Raw genomic sequence first — 24,002 nt, 5'->3', positions numbered from 1 at the left:
GACGCAGATTACTCCAGAGACGGTTAACTCATTAAAAACAATTATTTCGACTGTTTTATCCATAATTTACGTAAACGGCGCGAGGTCTTCCCAGGGAGGTCACCCATCCTAGCTCTGCCATCGCGCCAGAACGCTTAACTTCATGGGTAGGATTGGGCGAGAGCATGCCGCGTGTGTCCATCGCCGCCCGCTACCACACGTACTCGGGGATATAAGAATCAACATCCCACTCAATGGCGTATGCGATCATACCAGCACTCAATTGCACCGGATCGCCCATCAGACTCCGAAGTTAAACGGTTTGGGCGAGAGCAGTACAGTATGGGTGACCCCCTGGAAGTCCTCGTGTTGCAACGTCCTTGTTTTCGTGTTTTTCTTTTTGGTACTTGTTGCCAGCGTTTTTTCCGCTCAAATCATCTGAATCTCGATCGGGACCAGATAAGACAGTTGCAATGAAATAGCTCGGGCGCACTGCCGGATTCGGGACAAAATTTTAGGCTAGTTGATTGTAACTGGGCAAACGGAAGAGACGCATACTACGCAATGAGCTGACGAGATTTTAGCCGAATTTCCTTCTCTAGACACCTCTAATTTTTGCCGATTTACAGCCCTTCTCTTAAGCTTTGGTTTCCTAGAGAAATCCGCTTAGGAAGTTCGAAATTCGACTTCGCCGGTTCCATTTTATCGTATCCCAGGACATAATAAATCGCTTTACATTCGTTATTTTCCTTCATTCTATTTTTTTTCTATTCTGGAACAGTTATCGTTTTTTGTTGTCGTGAGCCGGTTCTGTGCGGGGGGTATACGTAGATACTCCGGAGAGCGTTAACTCATTAAAAACTAATTATTTCGACTGTTTGATCCATAATTATACGTAACGGTCGCGACACGAGGTCTTCCCCGGAGGTCACCCATCCTAGCTCTGCCATCGCGCCAGAACGCTTACTTCATGGTTATGATTGGGCGAGAGCATGCCGCGTGTTGTCCATCGCCGGCCCGCTCCACACGTACTCGAGGGATATAAGAATAAACATCCCACTCAATGGCTGTGCGATCATACCAGCACTAATGCACCGGATCCATCAGAACTCCGAAGTTAAGCGTGCTTGGGGCGAGAGCAGTACTAGGATGCGTGACCCCCTGGGAAGTCCTCGTGTTGCACCCTTTTTCGTGTTTTTCTATTTTGATTACTTGTTGACAGACGATTTTCGGCTCAAATCATCTGAATCTCGATCGGGACCAGATAAGACATGTGAAATGAAAGTAGCTCGGGCACTGCCGGATTTGGACAAAATTGTAGGCTAATTTGATTGTAAACGGGCAAACGGACGAGACTCATTACTACGCAATGAGCTGACGAGATTTTAGCCGAATTCCTTCTCTAAGACCCTCTAATTTGCGATTTACCGCTTCTGTTAAGCTTTCGTTTCCCTCGAGAAATCCGCTTAGGAAGTTCGAAATTCGATTCCGGTTCCATTTTATCGTATCCCAGGCATAATAATAGCTTTACATTCGTTATTTCCTTCTTCTTATTTTTTTTTCTATTTTCTGGGAACATTTATCGATTTTTGTTGTCGTGAGCCGGTTCTGTGCGGAAGGGTATGACGCAGATTACTCCGGAGACGGTTAACTCATTAAAAACAATTATTTCGACTGTTTTAATCCATAATTTACGTAAACGGTCGCGACACGAGGTCTTCCCAGGGAGGTCACCCATCCTACCTCTGCCATCGCGCCAGAACGCTTAACTTCATGGTTATGATTGGGCGAGAGCAGTGCCGCGTGTTGTCCATCGCCGCCCGCTCCACACGTACTCGAGGGATATAAGAATAAACATCCCACTCAATGTCGGGTGCGATCATACCAGCACTAATGCACCGGATCCCATCAGAACTCCGAAGTTAAGCGTGCTTGGGCGAGAGCAGTACTAGGATGGGTGACCCCCTGGGAAGTCCTCGTGTTGCACCCCTTTTTCGTGTTTTTCTATTTTTGATTACTTGTTGACAGACGATTTTCGGCTCAAATCATCTGAATCTCGATCGGGACCAGATAAGACATGTGAATGAAAGTAGCTCGGGCACTGCCGGATTTGGACAAAATTGTAGGCTAATTTGATTGTAAACGGGCAAACGGACGAGACTCATTACTACGCAATGAGCTGACGAGATTTTAGCCGAATTCCTTCTCTAAGACCCTCTAATTTGCGATTTACCGCTTCTGTTAAGCTTTCGTTTCCTCGAGAAATCCGCTTAGGAAGTTCGAAATTCGATTTCCGGTTCCATTTTATCGATCCCAGGCATAATAATAGCTTTACATTCTTATTTCCTTCTTCTTATTTTTTTTTCTATTTTCTGGGAACATTTATCGATTTTTGTTGTCGTGAGCCGGTTCTGTGCGGAAGGGTAGACGCAGATTACTCCGGAGACTGGTTAACTAATTAAAAACAATTATTTCGACTGTTTTATCCATAATTTACGTAAACGGTCGCGACACGAGGTCTTCCCAGGGAGGTCACCCATCCTAGCTCTGCCATCGCGTCAGAACGCTTAACTTCATGGTTATGATTGGGTCGAGAGCTAGTGCCGCGTGTTGTCCATCGCCGCCCGCTCCACACGTACTACTAGGGATATAAGAATAAACATCCCACTCAATGTCGGGTGCGATCTACCAGCACTAATGCACCGGATCCCAATCAGAACTCCGAGTTAAGCGTGCTTGGGCGAAGAGCAGTACTAGGATGGGTGACCCCCTGGGAAGTCCTCGTGTTGCACCCTTTTCGTGTTTTTCTATTTTTGATTACTTGTTGACAGACGATTTTCGGCTCAAATCATCTGAATCTCGATCGGACCAGATAAGACATGTGAAATGAAAGTAGCTCGGGCACTGCCGGATTTGGACAAAATTGTAGGCTAATTTGATTGTAAACGGGCAAACGGACGAGACTCATTACTACGCAATGAGCTGACGAGATTTTAGCCGAATTCCTTCTCTAAGACCCTCTAATTTGCGATTTACCGCTTCTGTTAAGCTTTCGTTTCCTCGAGAAATCCGCTTAGGAAGTTCGAAATTCGATTCCGGTTCCATTTTATCGTATCCCAGGCATAATAATAGCTTTACATTCGTTATTTCCTTCTTCTTATTTTTTTTCTATTTTCTGGGAACATTTATCGATTTTTGTTGTCGTGAGCCGGTTCTGTGCGGAAGGGTATGACGCAGATTACTCCGGAGACGGTTAACTCATTAAAAACAATTATTTCGACTGTTTTATCCATAATTTACGTAAACGGTCGCGACACGAGGTCTTCCCAGGGAGGTCACCCATCCTAGCTCTGCCATCGCGCCAGAACGCTTAACTTCATGGTTATGATTGGGCGAGAGCAGTGCCGCGTGTTGTCCATCGCCGCCCGCTCCACACGTACTCGAGGGATATAAGAATAAACATCCCACTCAATGTCGGGTGCGATCATACCAGCACTAATGCACCGGATCCCATCAGAACTCCGAAGTTAAGCGTGCTTGGGCGAGAGCAGTACTAGGATGGGTGACCCCCTGGGAAGTCCTCGTGTTGCACCCTTTTTCGTGTTTTTCTATTTTTGATTACTTGTTGACAGACGATTTTCGGCTCAAATCATCTGAACCTCGATCAGGACAATATAAGACATGTGAAATGAAAGTAGCTCGGGCACTGCCGGATTTGGACAAAATTGTAGGCTAATTTGATTGTAAACGGGCAAACGGACGAGACTCATTACTACGCAATGAGCTGACGAGATTTTAGCCGAATTCCTTCTCTAAGACCCTCTAATTTGCGATTTACCGCTTCTGTTAAGCTTTCGTTTCCTCGAGAAATCCGCTTAGGAAGTTCGAAATTCGATTCCGGTTCCATTTTATCGTATCCCAGGCATAATAATAGCTTTACATTCGTTATTTCCTTCTTCTTATTTTTTTTCTATTTTCTGGGAACATTTATCGATTTTTGTTGTCGTGAGCCGGTTCTGTGCGGAAGGGTATGACGCAGATTACTCCGGAGACGGTTAACTCATTAAAAACAATTATTTCGACTGTTTTATCCATAATTTACGTAAACGATCGCGACACGAGGTCTTCCCAGGGAGGTCACCCATCCTAGCTCTGCCATCGCGCCAGAACGCTTAACTTCATGGTTATGATTGGGCGAGAGCAGTGCCGCGTGTTGTCCATCGCCGCCCGCTCCACACGTACTCGAGGGATATAAGAATAAACATCCCACTCAATGTCGGGTGCGATCATACCAGCACTAATGCACCGGATCCCATCAGAACTCCGAAGTTAAGCGTGCTTGGGCGAGAGCAGTACTAGGATGGGTGACCCCCTGGGAAGTCCTCGTGTTGCACCCTTTTTCGTGTTTTTCTATTTTGATTACTTGTTGACAGACGATTTTCGGCTCAAATCATCTGAATCTCGATCGGGACCAGATAAGACATGTGAAATGAAAGTAGCTCGGGCACTGCCGGATTTGGACAAAATTGTAGGCTAATTTGATTGTAAACGGGCAAACGGACGAGACTCATTACTACGCAATGAGCTGACGAGATTTTAGCCGAATTCCTTCTCTAAGACCCTCTAATTTGCGATTTACCGCTTCTGTTAAGCTTTCGTTTCCTCGAGAAATCCGCTTAGGAAGTTCGAAATTCGATTCCGGTTCCATTTTATCGTATCCCAGGCATAATAATAGCTTTACATTCGTTATTTCCTTCTTCTTATTTTTTTTCTATTTTCTGGGAACATTTATCGATTTTTGTTGTCGTGAGCCGGTTCTGTGCGGAAGGGTATGACGCAGATTACTCCGGAGACGGTTAACTCATTAAAAACAATTATTTCGACTGTTTTATCCATAATTTACGTAAACGGTCGCGACACGAGGTCTTCCCAGGGAGGTCACCCATCCTAGCTCTGCCATCGCGCCAGAACGCTTAACTTCATGGTTATGATTGGGCGAGAGCAGTGCCGCGTGTTGTCCATCGCCGCCCGCTCCACACGTACTCGAGGGATATAAGAATAAACATCCCACTCAATGTCGGGTGCGATCATACCAGCACTAATGCACCGGATCCCATCAGAACTCCGAAGTTAAGCGTGCTTGGGCGAGAGCAGTACTAGGATGGGTGACCCCCTGGGAAGTCCTCGTGTTGCACCCTTTTCGTGTTTTTCTATTTTTGATTACTTGTTGACAGACGATTTTCGGCTCAAATCATCTGAATCTCGATCGGAGACCAGATAAGACATGTGAAATGAAAGTAGCTCGGGCACTGCCGGATTTGGACAAAATTGTAGGCTAATTTGATTGTAAACGGGCAAACGGACGAGACTCATTACTACGCAATGAGCTGACGAGATTTTAGCCGAATTCCTTCTCTAAGACCCTCTAATTTGCGATTTACCGCTTCTGTTAAGCTTTCGTTTCCTCGAGAAATCCGCTTAGGAAGTTCGAAATTCGATTCCGGTTCCATTTTATCGTATCCCAGGCATAATAATAGCTTTACATTCGTTATTTCCTTCTTCTTATTTTTTTTTCTATTTTCTGGGAACATTTATCGATTTTTGTTGTCGTGAGCCGGTTCTGTGCGGAAGGGTATGACGCAGATTACTCCGGAGACTGGTTAACTCATTAAAAACAATTATTTCGACTGTTTTATCCATAATTTACGTAAACGGTCGCGACACGAGGTCTTCCCAGGGAGGTCACCCATCCTAGCTCTGCCATCGCGCCAGAACGCTTAACTTCTGGTTATGATTGGGCGAGAGCAGTGCCGCGTGTTGTCCATCGCCGCCCGCTCCACACGTACATCGAGGGATATAAGAATAAACATCCCACTCAATGTCGGGTGCGATCATACCAGCACTAATGCACCGGATCCATCAGAACTCCGAAGTTAAGCGTGCTTGGGCGAGAGCAGTACTAGGATGGGTGACCCCCTGGGAAGTCCTCGTGTTGCACCCTTTTTCGTGTTTTTCTATTTTTGATTACTTGTTGACAGACGATTTTCGGCTCAAATCATCTGAATCTCGATCGGGACCAGATAAGACATGTGAAATGAAAGTAGCTCGGGCACTGCCGGATTTGGACAAAATTGTAGGCTAATTTGATTGTAAACGGGCAAACGGACGAGACTCATTACTACGCAATGAGCTGACGAGATTTTAGCCGAATTCCTTCTCTAAGACCCTCTATTTGCGATTTACCGCTTCTGTTAAGCTTTCGTTTCCTCGAGAAATCCGCTTAGGAAGTTCGAAATTCGATTCCGGTTCCATTTTATCGTATCCCAAGGCATAATAATAGCTTTACATTCGTTATTTCCTTCTTCTTATTTTTTTTTCTATTTTCTGGGAACATTTATCGATTTTTGTTGTCGTGAGCCGGTTCTGTGCGGAAGGGTATGACGCAGATTACTCCGGAGACGGTTAACTCATTAAAAACAATTATTTCGACTGTTTTATCCATAATTTACGTAAACGGTCGCGACACGAGGTCTTCCCAGGGAGGTCACCCATCCTAGCTCTGCCATCGCGCCAGAACGCTTAACTTCATGGTTATGATTGGGCGAGAGCAGTGCCGCGTGTTGTCCATCGCCGCCCGCTCCACACGTACTCGAGGGATATAAGAATAAACATCCCACTCAATGTCGGGTGCGATCATACCAGCACTAATGCACCGGATCCCATCAGAACTCCGAAGTTAAGCGTGCTTGGGCGAGAGCAGTACTAGGATGGGTGACCCCCTGGGAAGTCCTCGTGTTGCACCCTTTTTCGTGTTTTTCTATTTGTGATTACTTGTTGACAGACGATTTTCGGCTCAAATCATCTGAATCTCGATCGGGACCAGATAAGACATGTGAAATGAAAGTAGCTCGGGCACTGCCGGATTTGGACAAAATTGTAGGCTAATTTGATTGTAAACGGGCAAACGGACGAGACTCATTGCTACGCAATGAGCTGACGAGATTTTAGCCGAATTCCTTCTCTAAGACCCTCTAATTTGCGATTTACCGCTTCTGTTAAGCTTTCGTTTCCTCGAGAAATCCGCTTAGGAAGTTCGAAATTCGATTCCGGTTCCATTTTATCGTATCCCAGGCATAATAATAGCTTTACATTCGTTATTTCCTTCTTCTTATTTTTTTTCTATTTTCTGGGAACATTTATCGATTTTTGTTGTCGTGAGCCGGTTCTGTGCGGAAGGGTATGACGCAGATTACTCCGGAGACGGTTAACTCATTAAAAACAATTATTTCGACTGTTTTATCCATAATTTACGTAAACGGTCGCGACACGAGGTCTTCCCAGGGAGGTCACCCATCCTAGCTCTGCCATCGCGCCAGAACGCTTAACTTCATGGTTATGATTGGGCGAGAGCAGTGCCGCGTGTTGTCCATCGCCGCCCGCTCCACACGTACTCGAGGGATATAAGAATAAACATCCCACTCAATGTTGGGTGCGATCATACCAGCACTAATGCACCGGATCCCATCAGAACTCCGAAGTTAAGCGTGCTTGGGCGAAAGCGCAGTACTAGGATGGGTGACCCCCTGGGAAGTACTCGTGTTGCACCCCTTTTCGTGTTTTTCTATTTTTGATTACTTGTTGACAGACGATTTTCGGCTCAAATCATCTGAATCTTGATCGGGACCAGATAAGACATGTGAAATGAAAGTAGCTCGGGCACTGCCGGATTTGGACAAAATTGTAGGCTAATTTGATTGTAAACGGGCAAACGGACGAGACTCATTACTACGCAATGAGCTGACGAGATTTTAGCCGAATTCCTTCTCTAAGACCCTCTAATTTGCGATTTATCGCTTCTGTTAAGCTTTCGTTTCCTCGAGAAATCCGCTTAGGAAGTTCGAAATTCGATTCCGGTTCCATTTTATCGTATCCCAGGCATAATAATAGCTTTACATTCGTTATTTCCTTCTTCTTATTTTTTTTCTATTTTCTGGGAACATTTATCGATTTTTGTTGTCGTGAGCCGGTTCTGTGCGGAAGGATATGACGCAGATTACTCCGGAGACGGTTAACTCATTAAAAACAATTATTTCGACTGTTTTAATCCATAATTTACGTAAACGGTCGCGACACGAAGTCTTCCCAGGGAGGTCACCCATCCTAACTCTGCCATCGCGCCAGAACGCTTAACTTCATGGTTATGATTGGGCGAGAGCAGTGCCGCGTGTTGTCCATCGCCGCCCGCTCCACACGTACTCGAGGGATATAAGAATAAACATCCCACTCAATGTCGGGTGCGATCATACCAGCACTAATGCACCGATCCCATCAGAACTCCGAAGTTAAGCGTGCTTGGGCGAAAGCGCAGTACTAGGATGGGTGACCCCCTGGGAAGTCCTCGTGTTGCACCCCTTTTCGTGTTTTTCTATTTTTGATTACTTGTTGACAGACGATTTTCGGCTCAAATCATCTGAATCTCGATCGAGACCAGATAAGACATGTGAAATGAAAGTAGCTCGGGCACTGCCGGATTTGGACAAAATTGTAGGCTAATTTGATTGTAAACGGGCAAACGGACGAGACTCATTACTACGCAATGAGCTGGCGAGATTTTAGCCGAATTCCTTCTCTAAGACCTTCTAATTTGCGATTTACCGCTTCTGTTAAGCTTTCGTTTCCTCGAGAAATCCGCTTAGGAAGTTCGAAATTCGATTCCGATTCCATTTTATCGTATCCCAGGCATAATAATTGCTTTACATTCGTTATTTCCTTCTTCTTAGTTTTTTTTTTCTATTTTCTGGGAACATTTATCGATTTTGTTGTCGTGAGCCGGTTCTGTGCGAAAGGGTATGACGCAGATTACTCCGGAGACGGTTAACTCATTAAAAACAATTATTTCGACTGTTTTATCCATAATTTACGTAAACGATCGCGACACGAGGTCTTCCCAGGGAGGTCACCCATCCTAGCTCTGTCATCGCGCCAGAACGCTTAACTTCATGGTTCTGATTGGGCGAGAACAGTGCCGCGTGTTGTCCATCGCCGCTTGCTCCACCCGTACTCGAGGGATATAAGAATAAACATCCCACTCAATGACAGTTGCGATCATACCAGCACTAATGCACAGGATCCCATCAGAACTCCGAAGTTAAGCGTGCTTAGGCGAGAACAGTACTAGGATGGGTGATCTCCTGGGAAGTGTTCGTGTTTCACCCTTTTTCGTGTTTTTCTATTTTTTATTACTTGTTGACAGACGATTTTCGGCTCAAATCATCTGAATCTCGATCGGGACTAGATAAGACATGTGAAATGAAAGTAGCTCGGGCACTGCTGGATTTGGATAAAATTGTAGGCTAATTTGATTGTAAACGAGCAAACGGACGAGACTCATTAATACGCAATGAGCTGACGAGATTTTAGCCGAATTCCTTATCTGAGACCCTCTAATTTGCGATTTACCGCTTCTGTTAAGCTTTCGTTTCCTCGAGAAATCCGCTTAGGAAGTTCGAAATTCGATTCTGGTTTCTTTTTATCGTATTCTAAGAATAATAATAGCTTTACATTCGTTATTTCCTTCTTCTTATTTTTTTTTAATTTTCTGGGAACATTTATCGATTTTTGTTGTCGTGAGCCGGTTCTGTGCGGAAGGGTATGACGCAGATTACTCCGGAGACGGTCAACTCATTAAAAACAATTATTTCGACTGTTTTATCTATAATTTACGTAAACGGTCGCGACACGAGGTCTTCCCAGGGAGGTCACCCATCCTACCTCTGCCATCGCGCCAGAACGCTTAACTTCATGGTTATGATTGGGCGAGAGCAGTGACGCGTGTTGTCCATCGCCGCCCGCTCCACACGTACTCGAGGGATATAAGAATAAACATCCCACTCAATGTCGGGTGCGATCATACCAGCACTAATGCACCGGATCCCATCAGAACTCCGAAGTTAAGCGTGCTTGGGCGAAAGCGCAGTACTAGGATAGGTGACCCCCTGGGAAGTCCTCGTGTTGCACCCCTTTTCGTGTTTTTCTATTTTTGATTACTTGTTGACGGACGATTTTCTGCTCAAATCATCTGAATCTCTATCGGGACCAAATAAGACATGTGAAATCAGCGTAGCTCGGGTATTGCCTGATTTGGACAAAATTGTAGGCTAATTTTATTGTAAACGGGCAAACGGACGAGACTCATTACTACGCAAAGAGCTGACGAAATTTTAGCCGAATTCCTTCTCTAAGACCCTCTAATTTGCGATTTAACGCTCCTGTTAAGCTTTCGTTTCCTCAAGAAATCCGCTTAGAAAGTTCGAAATTCGATTCCGGTTTCATTTTATCGTATCCCAAGCATAATAATAGCTTTACATTCGTTATTTCCTTCTTCTAATTTTTTTTTCTATTTTCCGGGAAAATTTATTCATTTTTGTTGTCGTGAGCCGGTTCTGTGTGGAAGGGTATGACGCAGATTACTCTGGAGACTGTCAACTCATTAAAAACAATATTTCGACTGTTTTATAAATAATTTACGTAAACGGTCGCGACACGAGGTCTTCCCAGGGAGGTCTCCCATCCTAGCTCTGCCATCGCGCCAGAACGCTTAACTTCATGGTTATGATTGGGCGAGAGCAGTGATGCGTGTTGTCCATCGCCGCCCGCTCCACACGTACTCGAGGGATATAAGAATAAACATCCCACCCAATGTCGGGTGCGATCATACCAGCACTAATGCACCGGATCCCATCAGAACTCCGAAGTTAAGCGTGCTTGGGCGAGAGCAGTACTAGGATGGGTGACCCCCTGCGACGTCCTCGTGTTGCACCCCTTTTCGTGTTTTTCTATTTCTGATTACTTGTTTACAGACGAGTTTCGGCTCAAATCATCTGAATCTCGATCGGGACCAGATAAGACATGTGAAATGAAAGTAGCTCGGGCACTGCCGGATTTGGACAAAATTGTAGGCTAATTTGATTGTAAACGGGCAAACTGACGAGACTTATTGCTACGCAATGACCTGACGAGATTTTAGCCGAATTCCGTCTCTAAGACCCTCTAATTTGCGATTTATTGCTTCTGTTAAGCTTTCGTTTTCTCGAGAAATCCGCTTAGGAAGTTCGAAATTCGATTCCGGTTCCATTTTATCGTATCCGAGGCATAATAATAGCTTTACATTCGTTATTTCCTTCTTCTTATTTTTTTCTATTTTCTGGAAACATTTATCGATTTTTGTTGTCCTGAGCCGGTTCTGTGCGGAAGGGTATGACGCAGATTACTCCGGAGACGGTTAACTCATTAAAAACAATTATTTCCACTGTTTTAACCATAATTTACGTAAACAGTCGCGATACGAGGTCTTCCCAGGGGGGTCACCCATCCTAGCTCTATCATCGCGCCAGAACGCTTAACTTCATGGTTATGATTGGGCGAGAGCAGTGCCGCGTGTTGTCCATCGCTGCCCGCTCCACACGTACTCGAGGGATATAAGAATAAACATCCCACTAGAGCTGACGAGATTTTAGCCGAATTTCTTCTCTAACACCCTCTAATTTGCGATTTACCGCTTCTATTAAGCTTTCGTTTCCTCGAGAAATCCGCTTAGGAAGTTCGAAATTCGATTCCGGATCCATTTTATAGTATCCCAGGCATAATAACAGCTTTACATTCGTTATTTCCTTCTTCTTATTTTTTTTTCTATTTTCTAGGAACATTTATTCATTTTTGTTGTCATGAGCCGGTTCTGTGTGGAAGGGTATGACGCAGATTACTCCGGAGAAGGTCAACTCATTAAAAACAATATTTCGACTGTTTTATCCATAATTTACGTAAACGGTCGCGACACGAGGTCTTCACAGGGAGGTCACCCATCCTAGCTCTGCCATCGCGCCAGAACGCTTAACTTCATGGTTATGATTGGGCGAGAGCAGTGCCGCGTGTTGTCCATCGCCGCCCGCTCCACACGTACTCGAAGGATATAAGAATAAACATCCCACTCAATGTCGGGTGCGATCATACCAGCACTAATGCACCGGATCCCATCAGAACTCCGAAGTTAAGCGTGCTTGGGCTAAAGCGCAGTACTAGGATGGGTGACCCCCTGCGAAGTCCTCGTGTTGCACCCCTTTTCGTGTTTTTCTATTTTTGATTACTTGTTGACAGACGATTTTCGGCTCAAATCATCTGAATCTCGATCGGGACCAGATAAGACATGTGAAATGAAAGTAGCTCAGGCACTGCCGGATTTGGACAAAATTGTAGGCTAATTTGATTGTAAACGGGCAAACGGACGAGATTCATTACTACGCAATGAGCTGACGAGATTTTAGCCGAATTCCTTCTCTAAGACCCTCTAATTTGCGATTTACCGCTTCTGTTAAGCTTTCGTTTCCTCGAGAAATCCGCTTAGGAAGTTCGAAATTCGATTTCGGTTCCATTTTATCGTATCCCAGGCATAATAATAGCTTTACATTCGTTATTTCCTTCTTCTTATTTTTTTTTCTATTTTCTGGGAACATTTATCGATTTTTGTTGTCGTGAGCCGGTTCTGTGCGGAAGGGTATGACGCAGATTACTCCGGAGACGGTTAACTCATTAAAAACAATAATTTCGACTGTTTTATCCATAATTTACGTAAACGGTCGCGGCACGAGGTCTTCCCGGGGAGGTCACCCATCCTACCTCTGCCATCGCGCTAGAACGCTTAACTTCGTGGTTATGATTGGGCGAGAGCAGTGCCGCGTGTTGTCCATCGCCGCCCGCTCCACACGTACTCGAGGGATATAAGAATAAACATCCCACTCAATGTCGGATGCGATCATACCAGCACTAATGCACCGGATCCCATCAGAACTCCGAAGTTAAGCGTGCTTGGGCGAGAGTAGTACTAGGATGGGTGACACCCTGGAAAGTCCTCGTGTTGCACCCTTTTCGTGTTTTTCTATTTTTGATTACTTGTTGACAGATGATTTTCGGCTCAAATCATCTGAATCTCGATCGGGACCAGATAAGACATGTGAAATGAAAGTAGCTCGGGCACTGCCGGATTTGGACAAAATTGTAGGCTAATTTGATTGTAAACGGGCAAACGGACGACACTCATTACTCCGCAAAGTGCTCGCGAGATTTTTGCTAAATTTCTTCTCTAAGACCCTCTAATTTGCGATTTACCGCTTCTGTTAATGTTCCGTTTCCTCGAGAAATCAGTTCAGGAAGTTCGAAATTCGATTCCGGATCCATTTTATCGTATCTCAGGAATAATAATAGCTTTACATTCTTGGAAGTCCTCGTGTTGCACCCCTTTTCGTGTTTTTCTATTTTTGATTACTTGTTGACAGACGACTTTCGGCTCAAATCATCTGAATCTCGATCGGGACCAGATAAAACATGTGAAATGAAAGTAGCTCGGGCACTGCCGGATTTGGACAAAATTGTAGGCTAATTTGATTGTAATCGGGCAAGCGGACGAGACTCATTACTACGCAATGAGCTGACGAGATTTTAGCCGAATTTCTTCTCTAAGACCCTCTAATTTGCGATTTACCGCTTCTGTTAAGCTTTCGTTTCCTCGAGAAATCCGCTTAGGAAGTTCGAAATTCGATTTCGGTTCCATTTTATCGTATCCCAGGCATAATAACAGTTTTACATTCGTTATTTCCTTCTTCTTATTTTTTTTCTATTTTCTGGGAACATTTATCGATTTTTGTTGTCGTGAGCCGGTTCTGTGCGGAAGGGTATGACGCAGATTACTCCGGAGACAGTTAACTCATTAAAAACAATTATTTCGACTGTTTTATCCATAATTTACGTAAACGGTCGCGACACGAGGTCTTCCCAGGGAGGTCACCCATCCTAGCTCTGCCATCGCGCAAGAACGCTTAACTTCATGGTTATGATTGGGCGAGAGCAGTGCCGCGTGTTGTCCATCGCCGTCCGCTCCACATGTACTCGAGGGATATAAGAATAAACATCCCACTCAATGTCGGGTGCGATCATACCAGCATTAATGCACCGGATCCCATCAGAACTCCGAAGTTAAGCGTGCTTGGGCGAGAGCAGTACTAGCATGGGTGACCCCTTGGGAAGTCCTCGTGTTGCACCACTTTTCGTGTTTTTCTATTTTTGATTACTTGTTGACTGACGATTTTCGGCTCAAATCATCTGAATCTCGATCGGGACTAGATAAGACATGTGAAATCAACGTGGCTCGGGCACTGCCGGATTTGGACAAAATTGTAGGCTAATTTGATTGTAAACGGGCAAACGGACGAGACTCATTACGCAATGAGCTGACGAGATTTTAGCCGAATTCCTTCTCTAAGACCCTCTAATTTGCGATTTACCGCTTCTGTTCAGCTTTCGTTTCCTCGAGAAATCCGCCTAGGAAGTTCAAAATTCGATTCCGGTTCTATTTTATCGTAGCCCAGGCATTATAATAGCTTTACATTCGTTATTTCCTTCTTCTTATTTTTTTTTCTATTTTCTGGGAACATTTATCGATTTTTGTTGTCGTGAGCCGGTTCTGTGCGGAAGGGTATGACGCAGATTACTCCGGAGACAGTTAACTCATTAAAAACAATTATTTCGACTGTTTTATCCATAATTTACGTAAACGGTCGCGACACGAGGTCTTCCCAAGGTGGTAACCCATCCTTGCTCTGCCATCGCGCCAGAACGCTTAACTTCATGGTTATGATTGGGCGAGAGCAGTGCCGTGTGTTGTCCGTCGCTGCCCGCTCCACACGTACTCGAGGGATATAAGAATAAACATCCCACTAGAGCTGACGAGATTTTAGCCGAATTTCTTCTCTAACACCCTCTAATTTGCGATTTACCGCTTCTGTTAAGCTTTCGTTTCCTCGAGAAATCCGCTTAGGAAGTTCGAAATTCGATTCCGGTTCCATTTTATAGTATCCCAAGCATAATAACAGCTTTACATTCGTTATTTCCTTCTTCTTATTTTTTTTTCTATTTTCTGGGAACATTTATTCATTTTTGTTGTCATGAGCCGGTTCTGTGTGGAAGGGTATGACGCAGATTACTCCGGAGAAGGTCAACTCATTAAAAACAATATTTCGACTGTTTTATCCATAATTTACGTAAACGGTCGCGACACGAGGTCTTCACAGGGAGGTCACCCATCCTAGCTCTGCCATCGCGCCAGAACGCTTAACTTCATGGTTATGATTGGGCGAGAGCAGTGCCGCGTGTTGTCCATCGCCGCCCGCTCCACACGTACTCGAGGGATATAAGAATAAACATCCCACTCAATGTCGGGTGCGATCATACCAGCACTAATGCACCGGATCCCATCAGAACTCCGAAGTTAAGCGTGCTTGGGCGAAAGCGCAGTACTAGGATGGGTGACCCCCTGGGAAGTCCTCGTGTTGCACCCCTTTTCGTGTTTTTCTATTTTTGATTACTTGTTGACTGACGATTTTCGGCTCAAATCATCTGAATCTCGATCGGGACCAGATAAGACATGTGAAATCAACGTGGCTCGGGCACTGCCGGATTTGGACAAAATTGTAGGCTAATTTGATTGTAAACGGGCAAACGGACGAGACTCATTACTACGCAATGAGCTGACGAGATTTTAGCCGAATTCCTTCTCTAAGACCCTCTAATTTGCGATTTACCGCTTCTGTTCAGCCTTCGTTTCCTCGAGAAATCCGCCTAGGAAGTTCAAAATTCGATTCCGGTTCTATTTTATCGTAGCCCAGGCATAATAATAGCTTTACATTCGTTATTTCCTTCTTCTTATTTTTTTTTCTATTTTCTGGGAACATTTATCGATTTTTGTTGTCGTGAGCTGGTTCTGTGCGGAAGGGTATGACGCAGATTACTCCGGAGACAGTTAACTCATTAAAAACAATTATTTCGACTGTTTTATCCATAATTTACGTAAACGGTCGCGACACGAGGTCTTCCCAAGGTGGTCACCCATCCTTGCTCTGCCATCGCGCCAGAACGCTTAACTTCATGGTTATGATTGGGCGAGAGCAGTGCCGCGTGTTGTCCATCGCCGCCCGCTCCACACGTACTCGAGGGATATAAGAATAAACATCCCACTCAATGTCGGGTGCGATCATACCAGCACTAATGCACCGGATCCCATCAGAACTCCGAAGTTAAGCGTGCTTGGGCGAAAGCGCAGTACTAGGATGGGTGACCCCCTGGGAAGTCCTCGTGTTGCACCCCTTTTCGTGTTTTTCTATTTTTGATTACTTGTTGACAGACGATTTTCGGCTCAAATCATCTGAATCTCGATCGGGACCAGATAAAACATGTGAAATGAAAGTAGCTCGGGCACTGCCGGATTTGGACAAAATTGTAGGCTAATTTGATTGTAAACGGGCAAGCGGACGAGACTCATTACTACGCAATGAGCTGACGAGATTTTAGCCGAATTTCTTCTCTAAGACCCTCTAATTTGCGATTTACCGCTTCTGTTAAGCTTTCGTTTCCTCGAGAAATCCGCTTAGGAAGTTCGAAATTCGATTTCGGTTCCATTTTATCGTATCCCAGGCATAATAACAGCTTTACATTCGTTATTTCCTTCTTCTTATTTTTTTTTCTATTTTCTGGGAACATTTATCGATTTTTGTTGTCGTGAGCCGGTTCTGTGCGGAAGGGTATGACGCAGAATACTCCGGAGACGGTTAACTCATTAAAAACAATAATTTCGACTGTTTTATCCATAATTTACGTAAACGGTCGCGGCACGAGGTCTTCCCGGGGAGGTCACCCATCCTACCTCTGCCATCGCGCTAGAACGCTTAACTTCGTGGTTATGATTGGGCGAGAGCAGTGCCGCGTGTTGTCCATCGCCGCCCGCTCCACACGTACTCGAGGGATATAAGAATAAACATCCCACTCAATGTCGGATGCGATCATACCAGCACTAATGCACCGGATCCCATCAGAACTCCGAAGTTAAGCGTGCTTGGGCGAGAGCAGTACTAGGATGGGTGACACCCTGGAAAGTCCTCGTGTTGCACCCTTTTCGTGTTTTTCTATTTTTGATTACTTGTTGACAGATGATTTTCGGCTCAAATCATCTGAATCTCGATCGGGACCAGATAAGACATGTGAAATGAAAGAAGCTCGGGCACTGCCGGATTTGGACAAAATTGTAGGCTAATTTGATTGTAAACGGGCAAACGGACGACACTCATTACTCCGCAAAGTGCTCGCGAGATTTTTGCTAAATTTCTTCTCTAAGACCCTCTAATTTGCGATTTACCGCTTCTGTTAATGTTCCGTTTCCTCGAGAAATTAGTTCAGGAAGTTCGAAATTCGATTCCGGATCCATTTTATCGTATCCCGGGAATAATAATAGCTTTACATTCTTGGAAGTCCTCGTGTTGCACCCCTTTTCGTGTTTTTCTATTTTTGATTACTTGTTGTCAAAAGATTTTCGGCTCAAATCATCTGAATCTCGATCGGGACCCGATAAAACATGTGAAATGAAAGTAGCTCGGGCACTGCCGGATTTGGACAAAATTGTAGGCTAATTTGATTGTAAACGGGCAAGCGGACGAGACTCATTACTACGCAATGAGCTGACGAGATTTTAGCCGAATTTCTTCTCTAAGACCCTCTAATTTGCGATTTACCGCTTCTGTTAAGCTTTCGTTTCCTCGAGAAATCCGCTTAGGAAGTTCGAAATTCGATTTCAGTTCCATTTTATCGTATCCCAGGCATAATAACAGCTTTACATTCGTTATTTCCTTCTTATTTTTTTTTCTATTTTCTGGGAACATTTATCGATTTTTGTTGTCGTGAGCCGGTTCTGTGCGGAAGGGTATGACGCAGATTACTCCGGAGACGGTTAACTCATTAAAAACAATAATTTCGACTGTTTTATCCATAATTTACGTAAACGATCGCGACACGAGGTCTTCCCAGGGTGGTCACCCATCCTAGCTCTGCCATCGCGCCAGAACGCTTAACTTCATGGTTATGATTGGGCGAGAGTAGTGCCGCGTGTTGTCCTTCGCCGCCCGCTCCACACGTACTCGAGGGATATAAGAATAAACATCCAACTCAATGTCGGGTGCAATCATACCAGCACTAATGCACCGGATCCCATCAGAACTCCGAAGTTAAGGTGCTTGGGCGAGAGCAGTACTAGGATGGGTGACCCCCTGGGAAGTCCTCGTGTTGCACCCCTTTTCGTGTTTTTCTATTTTTGATTACTTGTTGAATGACGATTTTCTGCTCAAATCATCTGAATCTCGATCGGGACTAGATAAGACATGTGAAATCAACGTGGCTCGGGCACTGCCGGATTTGGACAAAATTGTAGGCTAATTTGATTGTAAACGGGCAAACGGACGAGACTCATTACTACGCAATGAGCTGACGAGATTTTAGCCGAATTCCTTCTCTAAGACCCTCTAATTTGCGATTTACCGCTTCTGTTTAGCCTTCGTTTTCTCGAGAAATCCGCCTAGGAAGTTCAAAATTCGATTCCGGTTCTATTTTATCGTAGCCCAGGCATAATAATAGCTTTACATTCGTTATTTCCTTCTTCTTATTTTTTTTTCTATTTTCTGAGAACATTTATCGATTTTTGTTGTCGTGAGCTGGTTCTGTGCGGAAGGGTATGACGCAGATTACTCCGGAGACAGTTAACTCATTAAAAACAATTATTTCGACTGTTTTATCCATAATTTACGTAAACGGTCGCGACACGAGGTCTTCCCAAGGTGGTCACCCATCCTTGCTCTGCCATCGCGCCAGAACGCTTAACTTCATGGTTATGATTGGGCGAGAGCAGTGCCGCGTGTTGTCCATCGCCGCCCGCTCCACACGTACTCGAGGGATATAAGAATAAACATCCCACTCAATGTCGGGTGCGATCATACCAGCACTAATGCACCGGATCCCATCAGAACTCCGAAATTAAGCGTGCTTGGGCGAAAGCGCAGTACTAGGATGGGTGACCCCCTGGGAAGTCCTCGTGTTGCACCCCTTTTCGTGTTTTTCTATTTTTGATTACTTGTTGACAGACGATTTTCGGCTCAAATCATCTGAATCTCGATCGGGACCAGATAAGACATGTGAAATGAAAGTAGCTCAGGCACTGCCGGATTTGGACAAAATTGTAGGCTAATTTGATTGTAAACGGGCAAACGGATGAGATTCATTACTACGCAATGAGCTGACGAGATTTTAGCCGAATTCCTTCTCTAAGACCCTCGAATTTGCGATTTACCGCTTCTGTTAAGCTTTGGTTTCCTCGAGAAATCCGCTTAGGAAGCTCGAAATTCGATTCCGGTTCCATTTTATCGTATCCCAGGCATAATAATAGCTTTACATTCGTTATTTCCTTCTTCTTATTTTTTTTTCTATTTTCTGGGAACATTTATCGATTTTTGTTGTCGTGAGCCGGTTCTGTGCGGAAGGGTATGACGCAGATTACTCCGGAGACGGTTAACTCATTAAAAACAATAATTTCGACTGTTTTATCCATAATTTACGTAAACGGTCGCGGCACGAGGTCTTCCCGGGGAGGTCAACCATCCTACCTCTGCCATCGCACTAGAACGCTTAACTTCGTGGTTATGATTGGGCGAGAGCAGTGCCGCGTGTTGTCCATCGCCGCCCGCTCCACACGTACTCGAGGGATATAAGAATAAACATCCCACTCAATGTCGGGTGTGATCATACCAGCACTAATGCACCGGATCCCATCAGAACTCCGAAGTTAAGCGTGCTTGGGCGAAAGCGCAGTACTAGGATGGGTGACCCCCTGGGAAGTCCTCGTGTTGCACCCCTTTTCGTGTTTTTCTATTTTTGATTACTTGTTGACAGATGATTTTCGGCTCAAATCATCTGAATCTCGATCGGGACCAGATAAAACATGTGAAATGAAAGTAGCTCGGGCACTGCCGGATTTAGACAAAATTGTAGGCTAATTTGATTGTAAACGGGCAAGCGGACGAGACTCATTACTACGCAATGAGCTGACGAGATTTTAGCCGAATTTCTTCTCTAAGACCCTCTAATTTGCGATTTACCGCTTCTGTTAAGCTTTCGTTTCCTCGAGAAATCCGCTTAGGAAGTTCGAAATTCGATTTCGGTTCCATTTTATCGTATCCCAGGCATAATAACAACTTTACATTCGTTATTTCCTTCTTCTTATTTTTTTTTCTATTTTCTGGGAACATTTATCGATTTTTGTTGTCGTGAGCCGGTTCTGTGCGGAAGGGTATGACGCAGATTACTCCGGAGACAGTTAACTCATTAAAAACAATTATTTCGACTGTTTTATCCATAATTTACGTAAACGGTCGCGACACGAGGTCTTCCCAAGGTGGTAACCCATCCTTGCTCTGCCATCGCGCCAGAACGCTTAACTTCATGGTTATGATTGGGCGAGAGCAGTGCCGCGTGTTGTCCGTCGCTGCCCGCTCCACACGTACTCGAGGGATATAAGAATAAACATCCCACTAGAGCTGACGAGATTTTAGCCGAATTTCTTCTCTAACACCCTCTAATTTGCGATTTACCGCTTCTGTTAAGCTTTCGTTTCCTCGAGAAATCCGCTTAGGAAGTTCGAAATTCGATTTCGGTTCCATTTTATCGTATCCCAGGCATAATAACAGCTTTACATTCGTTATTTCCTTCTTATTTTTTTTTCTATTTTCTGGGAACATTTATCGATTTTTGTTGTCGTGAGCCGGTTCTGTGCGGAAGGGTATGGCGCAGATTACTCCGGAGACGGTTAACTCATTAAAAACAATAATTTCGACTGTTTTATCCATAATTTACGTAAACGATCGCGACACGAGGTCTTCCCAGGGTGGTCACCCATCCTAGCTCTGCCATCGCGCCAGAACGCTTAACTTCATGGTTATGATTGGGCGAGAGTAGTGCCGCGTGTTGTCCTTCGCCGCCCGCTCCACACGTACTCGAGGGATATAAGAATAAACATCCAACTCAATGTCGGGTGCAATCATACCAGCACTAATGCACCGGATCCCATCAGAACTCCGAAGTTAAGGTGCTTGGGCGAGAGCAGTACTAGGATGGGTGACCCCCTGGGAAGTCCTCGTGTTGCACCCCTTTTCGTGTTTTTCTATTTTTGATTACTTGTTGACTGACGATTTTCTGCTCAAATCATCTGAATCTCGATCGGGACTAGATAAGACATGTGAAATCAACGTGGCTCGGGCACTGCCGGATTTGGACAAAATTGTAGGCTAATTTGATTGTAAACGGGCAAACAGACGAGACTCATTACTACGCAATGAGCTGACGAGATTTTAGCCGAATTCCTTCTCTAAGACCCTCTAATTTGCGATTTACCGCTTCTGTTTAGCCTTCGTTTCCTCGAGAAATCCGCCTAGGAAGTTCAAAATTCGATTCCGGTTCTATTTTATCGTAGCCCAGGCATAATAATAGCTTTACATTCGTTATTTCCTTCTTCTTATTTTTTTTTCTATTTTCTGGGAACATTTATCGATTTTTGTTGTCGTGAGCTGGTTCTGTGCGGAAGGGTATGACGCAGATTACTCCGGAGACAGTTAACTCATTAAAAACAATTATTTCGACTGTTTTATCCATAATTTACGTAAACGGTCGCGACACGAGGTCTTCCCAAGGTGGTCACCCATCCTTGCTCTGCCATCGCGCCAGAACGCTTAACTTCATGGTTATGATTGGGCGAGAGCAGTGCCGCGTGTTGTCCATCGCCGCCCGCTCCACACGTACTCGAGGGATATAAGAATAAACATCCCACTCAATGTCGGGTGCGATCATACCAGCACTAATGCACCGGATCCCATCAGAACTCCGAAATTAAGCGTGCTTGGGCGAAAGCGCAGTACTAGGATGGGTGACCCCCTGGGAAGTCCTCGTGTTGCACCCCTTTTCGTGTTTTTCTATTTTTGATTACTTGTTGACAGACGATTTTCGGCTCAAATCATCTGAATCTCGATCGGGACCAGATAAGACATGTGAAATGAAAGTAGCTCAGGCACTGCCGGATTTGGACAAAATTGTAGGCTAATTTGATTGTAAACGGGCAAACGGATGAGATTCATTACTACGCAATGAGCTGACGAGATTTTAGCCGAATTCCTTCTCTAAGACCCTCGAATTTGCGATTTACCGCTTCTGTTAAGCTTTGGTTTCCTCGAGAAATCCGCTTAGGAAGCTCGAAATTCGATTCCGGTTCCATTTTATCGTATCCCAGGCATAATAATAGCTTTACATTCGTTATTTCCTTCTTCTTATTTTTTTTTCTATTTTCTGGGAACATTTATCGATTTTTGTTGTCGTGAGCCGGTTCTGTGCGGAAGGGTATGACGCAGATTACTCCGGAGACGGTTAACTCATTAAAAACAATAATTTCGACTGTTTTATCCATAATTTACGTAAACGGTCGCGGCACGAGGTCTTCCCGGGGAGGTCACCCATCCTACCTCTGCCATCGCACTAGAACGCTTAACTTCGTGGTTATGATTGGGCGAGAGCAGTGCCGCGTGTTGTCCTTCGCCGCCCGCTCCACATGTACTCGAGGGATATAAGAATAAACATCCCACTCAATGTCGGGTGCAATCATACCAGCACTAATGCACCGGATCCCATCAGAACTCCGAAGTTAAGGTGCTTGGGCGAGAGCAGTACTAGGATGGGTGACCCCCTGGGAAGTCCTCGTGTTGCACCCCTTTTCGTGTTTTTCTATTTTTGATTACTTGTTGACTGACGATTTTCGGCTCAAATCATCTGAATCTCGATCGGGACTAGATAAGACATGTGAAATCAACGTGGCTCGGGCACTGCCGGATTTGGACAAAATTGTAGGCTAATTTGATTGTAAACGGGCAAACGGACGAGACTCATTACTACGCAATGAGCTGACGAGATTTTAGCCGAATTCCTTCTCTAAGACCCTCTAATTTGCGATTTACCGCTTCTGTTTAGCCTTCGTTTCCTCGAGAAATCCGCCTAGGAAGTTCAAAATTCGATTCCGGTTCTATTTTATCGTAGCCCAGGCATAATAATAGCTTTACATTCGTTATTTCCTTCTTCTTATTTTTTTTTCTATTTTCTGGGAACATTTATCGATTTTTGTTGTCGTGAGCTGGTTCTGTGCGGAAGGGTATGACGCAGATTACTCCGGAGACAGTTAACTCATTAAAAACAATTATTTCGACTGTTTTATCCATAATTTACGTAAACGGTCGCGACACGAGGTCTTCCCAAGGTGGTCACCCATCCTTGCTCTGCCATCGCGCCAGAACGCTTAACTTCATGGTTATGATTGGGCGAGAGCAGTGCCGCGTGTTGTCCATCGCCGCCCGCTCCACACGTACTCGAGGGATATAAGAATAAACATCCCACTCAATGTCGGGTGCGATCATACCAGCACTAATGCACCGGATCCCATCAGAACTCCGAAATTAAGCGTGCTTGGGCGAAAGCGCAGTACTAGGATGGGTGACCCCCTGGGAAGTCCTCGTGTTGCACCCCTTTTCGTGTTTTTCTATTTTTGATTACTTGTTGACAGACGATTTTCGGCTCAAATCATCTGAATCTCGATCGGGACCAGATAAGACATGTGAAATGAAAGTAGCTCAGGCACTGCCGGATTTGGACAAAATTGTAGGCTAATTTGATTGTAAACGGGCAAACGGACGAGATTCATTACTACGCAATGAGCTGACGAGATTTTAGCCGAATTCCTTCTCTAAGACCCTCGAATTTGCGATTTACCGCTTCTGTTAAGCTTTGGTTTCCTCGAGAAATCCGCTTAGGAAGCTCGAAATTCGATTCCGGTTCCATTTTATCGTATCCCAGGCATAATAATAGCTTTACATTCGTTATTTCCTTCTTCTTATTTTTTTTTCTATTTTCTGGGAACATTTATCGATTTTTGTTGTCGTGAGCCGGTTCTGTGCGGAAGGGTATGACGCAGATTACTCCGGAGACGGTTAACTCATTAAAAACAATAATTTCGACTGTTTTATCCATAATTTACGTAAACGGTCGCGGCACGAGGTCTTCCCGGGGAGGTC

At 44.7% G+C, this 24,002-nt stretch overlaps 24 non-coding genes and 2 pseudogenes across 24 annotated transcripts; all 26 read left to right on the top strand.

The window, feature by feature from the left end:
• The first annotated feature begins 1,046 nt into the window (after positions 1-1,046).
• Positions 1,047-1,165, top strand: LOC142510141 (5S ribosomal RNA). Its single transcript, XR_012808271.1, has one exon. It is a non-coding gene; the product is annotated as a 5S ribosomal RNA (ribosomal RNA).
• Positions 1,166-1,850: 685 nt separating this feature from the next.
• On the top strand, positions 1,851-1,969 carry LOC142513176 (5S ribosomal RNA). Its single transcript, XR_012809137.1, has one exon. It is a non-coding gene; the product is annotated as a 5S ribosomal RNA (ribosomal RNA).
• Positions 1,970-2,655: 686 nt separating this feature from the next.
• Positions 2,656-2,774, top strand: LOC142511146 (5S ribosomal RNA; annotated as a pseudogene).
• Positions 2,775-3,455: 681 nt separating this feature from the next.
• LOC142514028 (5S ribosomal RNA) lies at positions 3,456-3,574 on the top strand. The gene has a single exon (XR_012809943.1). It is a non-coding gene; the product is annotated as a 5S ribosomal RNA (ribosomal RNA).
• A 683-nt stretch (positions 3,575-4,257) lies between these two features.
• On the top strand, positions 4,258-4,376 carry LOC142514017 (5S ribosomal RNA). Its single transcript, XR_012809932.1, has one exon. It is a non-coding gene; the product is annotated as a 5S ribosomal RNA (ribosomal RNA).
• Positions 4,377-5,058: 682 nt separating this feature from the next.
• LOC142514005 (5S ribosomal RNA) lies at positions 5,059-5,177 on the top strand. Its single transcript, XR_012809921.1, has one exon. It is a non-coding gene; the product is annotated as a 5S ribosomal RNA (ribosomal RNA).
• A 685-nt stretch (positions 5,178-5,862) lies between these two features.
• Positions 5,863-5,980, top strand: LOC142513835 (5S ribosomal RNA). The gene has a single exon (XR_012809761.1). It is a non-coding gene; the product is annotated as a 5S ribosomal RNA (ribosomal RNA).
• A 684-nt stretch (positions 5,981-6,664) lies between these two features.
• LOC142513992 (5S ribosomal RNA) lies at positions 6,665-6,783 on the top strand. The gene has a single exon (XR_012809909.1). It is a non-coding gene; the product is annotated as a 5S ribosomal RNA (ribosomal RNA).
• Positions 6,784-7,466: 683 nt separating this feature from the next.
• On the top strand, positions 7,467-7,587 carry LOC142514182 (5S ribosomal RNA). Its single transcript, XR_012810089.1, has one exon. It is a non-coding gene; the product is annotated as a 5S ribosomal RNA (ribosomal RNA).
• A 684-nt stretch (positions 7,588-8,271) lies between these two features.
• LOC142508130 (5S ribosomal RNA) lies at positions 8,272-8,391 on the top strand. Its single transcript, XR_012806358.1, has one exon. It is a non-coding gene; the product is annotated as a 5S ribosomal RNA (ribosomal RNA).
• A 685-nt stretch (positions 8,392-9,076) lies between these two features.
• Positions 9,077-9,195, top strand: LOC142510978 (5S ribosomal RNA; annotated as a pseudogene).
• Positions 9,196-9,878: 683 nt separating this feature from the next.
• LOC142516147 (5S ribosomal RNA) lies at positions 9,879-9,999 on the top strand. The gene has a single exon (XR_012811958.1). It is a non-coding gene; the product is annotated as a 5S ribosomal RNA (ribosomal RNA).
• Positions 10,000-10,682: 683 nt separating this feature from the next.
• LOC142513551 (5S ribosomal RNA) lies at positions 10,683-10,801 on the top strand. The gene has a single exon (XR_012809492.1). It is a non-coding gene; the product is annotated as a 5S ribosomal RNA (ribosomal RNA).
• A 1,173-nt stretch (positions 10,802-11,974) lies between these two features.
• On the top strand, positions 11,975-12,095 carry LOC142517454 (5S ribosomal RNA). The gene has a single exon (XR_012813199.1). It is a non-coding gene; the product is annotated as a 5S ribosomal RNA (ribosomal RNA).
• A 684-nt stretch (positions 12,096-12,779) lies between these two features.
• Positions 12,780-12,898, top strand: LOC142515007 (5S ribosomal RNA). Its single transcript, XR_012810875.1, has one exon. It is a non-coding gene; the product is annotated as a 5S ribosomal RNA (ribosomal RNA).
• Positions 12,899-13,953: 1,055 nt separating this feature from the next.
• Positions 13,954-14,072, top strand: LOC142513796 (5S ribosomal RNA). The gene has a single exon (XR_012809723.1). It is a non-coding gene; the product is annotated as a 5S ribosomal RNA (ribosomal RNA).
• A 1,172-nt stretch (positions 14,073-15,244) lies between these two features.
• On the top strand, positions 15,245-15,365 carry LOC142514351 (5S ribosomal RNA). The gene has a single exon (XR_012810247.1). It is a non-coding gene; the product is annotated as a 5S ribosomal RNA (ribosomal RNA).
• A 684-nt stretch (positions 15,366-16,049) lies between these two features.
• LOC142514349 (5S ribosomal RNA) lies at positions 16,050-16,170 on the top strand. Its single transcript, XR_012810246.1, has one exon. It is a non-coding gene; the product is annotated as a 5S ribosomal RNA (ribosomal RNA).
• Positions 16,171-16,854: 684 nt separating this feature from the next.
• On the top strand, positions 16,855-16,973 carry LOC142515840 (5S ribosomal RNA). Its single transcript, XR_012811663.1, has one exon. It is a non-coding gene; the product is annotated as a 5S ribosomal RNA (ribosomal RNA).
• A 1,053-nt stretch (positions 16,974-18,026) lies between these two features.
• LOC142513484 (5S ribosomal RNA) lies at positions 18,027-18,144 on the top strand. Its single transcript, XR_012809428.1, has one exon. It is a non-coding gene; the product is annotated as a 5S ribosomal RNA (ribosomal RNA).
• Positions 18,145-18,828: 684 nt separating this feature from the next.
• LOC142516339 (5S ribosomal RNA) lies at positions 18,829-18,949 on the top strand. The gene has a single exon (XR_012812139.1). It is a non-coding gene; the product is annotated as a 5S ribosomal RNA (ribosomal RNA).
• Positions 18,950-19,633: 684 nt separating this feature from the next.
• LOC142515046 (5S ribosomal RNA) lies at positions 19,634-19,754 on the top strand. Its single transcript, XR_012810911.1, has one exon. It is a non-coding gene; the product is annotated as a 5S ribosomal RNA (ribosomal RNA).
• Positions 19,755-20,927: 1,173 nt separating this feature from the next.
• Positions 20,928-21,045, top strand: LOC142513483 (5S ribosomal RNA). Its single transcript, XR_012809427.1, has one exon. It is a non-coding gene; the product is annotated as a 5S ribosomal RNA (ribosomal RNA).
• Positions 21,046-21,729: 684 nt separating this feature from the next.
• On the top strand, positions 21,730-21,850 carry LOC142516338 (5S ribosomal RNA). The gene has a single exon (XR_012812138.1). It is a non-coding gene; the product is annotated as a 5S ribosomal RNA (ribosomal RNA).
• Positions 21,851-22,534: 684 nt separating this feature from the next.
• On the top strand, positions 22,535-22,652 carry LOC142513482 (5S ribosomal RNA). Its single transcript, XR_012809426.1, has one exon. It is a non-coding gene; the product is annotated as a 5S ribosomal RNA (ribosomal RNA).
• A 684-nt stretch (positions 22,653-23,336) lies between these two features.
• On the top strand, positions 23,337-23,457 carry LOC142516336 (5S ribosomal RNA). The gene has a single exon (XR_012812136.1). It is a non-coding gene; the product is annotated as a 5S ribosomal RNA (ribosomal RNA).
• The last annotated feature ends 545 nt before the right edge of the window (positions 23,458-24,002 follow it).

The sequence above is a fragment of the Primulina tabacum genome, chromosome 10 (genome assembly GCF_025594145.1).
Source record: "Primulina tabacum isolate GXHZ01 chromosome 10, ASM2559414v2, whole genome shotgun sequence".
NCBI lineage: Eukaryota > Viridiplantae > Streptophyta > Magnoliopsida > Lamiales > Gesneriaceae > Primulina > Primulina tabacum.
This window is presented reverse-complemented; position numbering and strand designations above follow the sequence as displayed.